This window comes from Nycticebus coucang, chromosome 21 (genome assembly GCF_027406575.1).
Source record: "Nycticebus coucang isolate mNycCou1 chromosome 21, mNycCou1.pri, whole genome shotgun sequence".
Taxonomy (NCBI): Eukaryota; Metazoa; Chordata; class Mammalia; order Primates; family Lorisidae; genus Nycticebus; species Nycticebus coucang.
In genome coordinates, this window is record NC_069800.1 from 41,005,771 (window position 1) to 41,010,064 (window position 4,294).

At 40.3% G+C, this 4,294-nt stretch overlaps 1 pseudogene; it reads right to left on the reverse strand.

Moving 5' to 3' along the window:
- Positions 1-1,053: 1,053 nt before the first annotated feature.
- On the reverse strand, positions 1,054-2,043 carry LOC128573848 (zinc finger CCHC domain-containing protein 17-like; annotated as a pseudogene).
- Positions 2,044-4,294: the final 2,251 nt, after the last annotated feature.

Sequence of the window (4,294 nt, forward strand, 5' to 3'; positions counted from 1 at the left end):
TAGAAGTAGAAGTGGACCCTGAAGATGGTGACTGAGCGACTGTGATCTCATGATAAAACTTTAACAGATGAGGAGTTTGTTCTTTTTTTTTTTTGAGACAGAGTCTTACTTTGTCACCCTTGGTCGAGTGTCGTGGCATCATAACTCACAGCAACCTCAAACTCCTGTGCTTAAGTGATTCTCTTGTTTCAGCCTCCCAAGTAGCTGGGACCACAGGCGCTTGCCATAATGCCCAACTATTTTTAGGGCACTTGAGCTTAGGCTGGTCTAGAACCTGTGAACTCAGGCAATCCACCCACCTTGGCCTCAAAAGTGCTGGGATTATAGGCATGAGCCACCATGCCCAGCTGAGGAGTTCGTTCTTATGGAGGAGCAAAGAAAATAGTTTCTTAACATGGAATCTACTCCTGGTGAAGATGCTGTGACCATTGTTGAAAAGACAACAAAGAATTTAGAATATTACATAGCTTAGTTGGGAAAGAAGTGGCAGAATGTGAGAGGATTGACTCCAGGTTTTTTTTGTTTGTTTGTTTGTTTTTAAGAATTTTCAGTAAGTTTAAAACCAAACACACTTCCATTTAGTGCCAGGAATTTAAGCAGGGACCTGAAGTAGAATCAACTGACTCACACAGTAGTAAATACAAAGTGAACAATGATCTTGGTTTCAGCTGTCCGGTTCAGTGGTCCGCTGGAATGTCATGTACTAGCTAAGTCACACTGCAAATGATCGTTTTCTGGCTGTAGCCCCTGCTGTCACTTCTAGCACAGTAGAACCAACTTGGGGGGATGAAAAGAGTTAAGCACCACTTCTTAACACTTTCTCCCTCTGCCCCCATGTTGGATGTGACACCCACCAATCAGCCCATAAAGACCAATAGGAAGGGGCTAATCAGTCTCCAGCTACAGCCAAACTTACCTCCACAGCAGTCCCTGTGGCTCTAGCCTGGACTCCTATGTAGGAATCCAGTTCTGGCAGTGACAGCTGAAGAAGGTACTAGGACCTACTGCTGAGTGAATGAAGTTGGATGAATGAATGTGGAAGCTGCAGGGGTCACTTGCAAAGGGACCAGGAGTGATAAGGAAACAACTCATTCAGGCAGCTGCTTTTGAACTCTAGTTCTCAAACCTGCCTGTTGCATGAGGGGAAGCCATGTCCCGTGGGAGTGAAGTTAACAGGGTGGGAAGCCATATTCTCACTACTGAGTCTTCCTAGGATCCAGGGCTTTCAAGGTCACAACCACCCTCTGCATTCTTTCTACTCTCACTCCTTGTGCTTCTTCTTATGTTTCTTTTTCTTTTTCTTCTTCTTTGCTGCCTTGCTGTCTTTTGATGTGTGCCTTGACCTCTTGCCTGTATCACTCTCAGAGTCTGAGCTGTCAGAGTCAGAGGACTTCCTGTCTCTATGTTTCTTTTTCTTCTTTTCTTTCTTTCTTTTCTAGAAGAATTTTTCATGGGGTCAGGCTTCTCGAATTCTTCTGACTTTGCTTCTTCCTCCTCTTCTTCCTCATCAGGTATCAGAGAGTATTTGGTCCCACTCGGTTGCATGAAGCAGTCTTTTGCAAAGTGGCCTTTACAACCACACTTCTTGCAGGTAGTGTTCAGGACAGCCTTGAGGGTGATCTTCTGTCCAGTGTAATCCTGGAAGGAACACCTCCTCCTCTCTTCTTGCTCAATGATAACATTTTTGGGATCAAGGTCTTTCCCAGTCCCTTGGTTGACAACTTTTGTGGACAGGGATACCTTTATTCTATCATTTTTCATCTCTCAGCCAATAAGCTTCACCCATACTTTGTCTCCAACATCTACTATCTCAGAGGGCTTATCTACCCGACAGGATGACATATGAGTTCAATGGACCAAACCTTGCTTCCGACAACCTGGAATTTTGATAAAGGCTCCATAGTCTGTCACCATAGCAACCTCTCCTTGGAAAATAGTATAGAGAGCAGGCAAGTTTTCCATGGTCTCGAGCCTTCCTGAATTCATCCTTAATGTTCTATGGGTCCTCCATTTCTCTTCTACTAAAACTAATTAAAGTGTCACAGCATCAGCTCCAAGACACCCAGCCGTAGCGTCACGCCGATTGACTCCAGTTTTGAAAGAAATTATACCATGGGTAAATGCTATCAAACAGCATCACATGTGACAGAGAAATCTTTTGTGAAAAGAAGAATCAATCAATGCCACAAACTCTATTATTATCTTATTTTAAGAAATTGCCGTAGACACCCCTGCCTTCAGCAACCACCACTCTGATCAATCAGCAACCATCAACACTGAGACAAGGCCCTCCACTTGCAAAAAGATGATGACTTGCTAAAGGATCAGATAATCATTAGCATTTTTTAGCAATAAAGTATTTTAAATTAAGGTATATACATTTTAAAGACATAATGCTATTATATCCTTAATAAGTTACACATAATATAAAAACATTATAAACATGACTTCCATGTGCATTGGGAAACCAAAAAATTTGTGTGACTTACTTTATAGTAATAGTTGCTTTATTGCAGTATTCTGGAACAAAACTCACAGTATCTCCAGGGTATGCCTGTGTATCTTTGTCTCTCCCAAATATCCTATTTTGCTCTTTTCTCCATTAGAAAGGGGCACCAAATAAAAGTTGCCAGAAATTTATTGAGTGATATTGTGAGAATGTCATTAAATGTTTCTATAATTCCCTTTTTAGAAAAGACAGAAAGTTCCATGTGTTCTAGGAAAATTTTATTTTCATTGTTAAATTTAGAATTAAGTTGAAGCTAAACAATAAAGCAATTACAAAAGTCTTTTTTCTTCCCAAACCCACAGAGTTTCTTAATGATTTGTATTTTTATAAAAAGAAAAGTTTTTTTTTTTTTTTTGAGACAATGTCTTGCTCTGTTGCCCAGGCTGGAGTACAGTAGTGGAATCATATGGCTCACTATGTTACTGTCAAATCAGGTTGTATTGCCTGTTGCGCAGAAAGAAGCTGATAACCTGAGACAGCAGGAGTTGTGCAGGGTTGTGGTAGAGAAAGAGTTTAATATCACCACAGAGTCCTGAATGAGGATATGGGAGGAATTTCTCAAATCTCTCTCCCTGAGAATGTTTGGACCAGGATTTTTGAAGATAGTTTGGCAGACAAAGTCCTAGTAAATTGGGTTTGCTGAATGTCTGTTGGGAAGCAGACATTGTCTTCTTGCACTGAGGGAGTTCCCAGGTAGAGAGTTGTAGGACCTATTAAGGCAGTTCCTAAGTATGCCCACTGATTTGGTTGGCATCAGTCAATCCACCCAAATGAAGAATCTGGAAAATATCTCAAAGACAAGTCGTAGGTTTTGCAATAATGATGTATCTATAGAATTGGTTAGGGAAGTTACAAATTTTATGCCCATCCATTATCCAAGGCCTGACAATTAAGGTCATGAACTTGTCACTGTATGCTTACATTGGCAGCACTGTACAGACAACTCAGTAAGGTTTCATAACCTTGGTATATCAATGTCTCATAGTTGTATTTATGTCAAAGGGTAATGGTGTCTTACTGAGTGGTGTTTGTTATTGTTGTTGCGTGTTTTTGTGTCATTGTGAGAATGTTGGAGATTGAATTAGAGCAAGGAACAAACATTTGTAAATTTCTTGTTAAACTTGGCAAGAGTGGAAGTGAAATCAGGGACATGTTCATCCAAGTTCATGGGAATAATGCCATGAAGAAAATATCAGCATACAAATGGATTAAACATTTTTCTAAGGGGAGAGACAGTATCACTGAAGAAGAGAGGTCAAGGTGGCCAGTAATGAGGAGAAGTGATGGAAACATTGCAGAAATTCATTGAATTGTGTGTTAAAACCATCAGCTGACTATAAGAAGCACAGAGACCAAGTAAACATCAATAGAAAAACAGGAAAATCTTAACTGAAAATCTTGGCCGACAACTCATGGCTCTTGCTTCATGACCATGTACCAGCTCACACAGCACTGTCTGTATGGGAGTAAACAAATAACTGTATTGGAACACCTTCCCTACTCACCTGATCTAGCCCCCAGTGGTTTTTCCCTTTACTTGAAGATAAAGAAAATATTGAAAGGAAGACATTTTGATGATAGGATACATCTAGGTAGTGGCAAAGCAGGACTAAATTCCAGCTCTTCTGTTTTCCAGTCATCTCTTCTTTTCACACCACAATATTAACTTCATTTTTATGTTGTTTTATCCTTACTCTGCATCTTGGTATAATGCCAAATAAGGCCAGAAGTATTGTTCCAATCATAGTAATTGTTAAGGGGTGTTAGTGAACAGAACACAGCTTT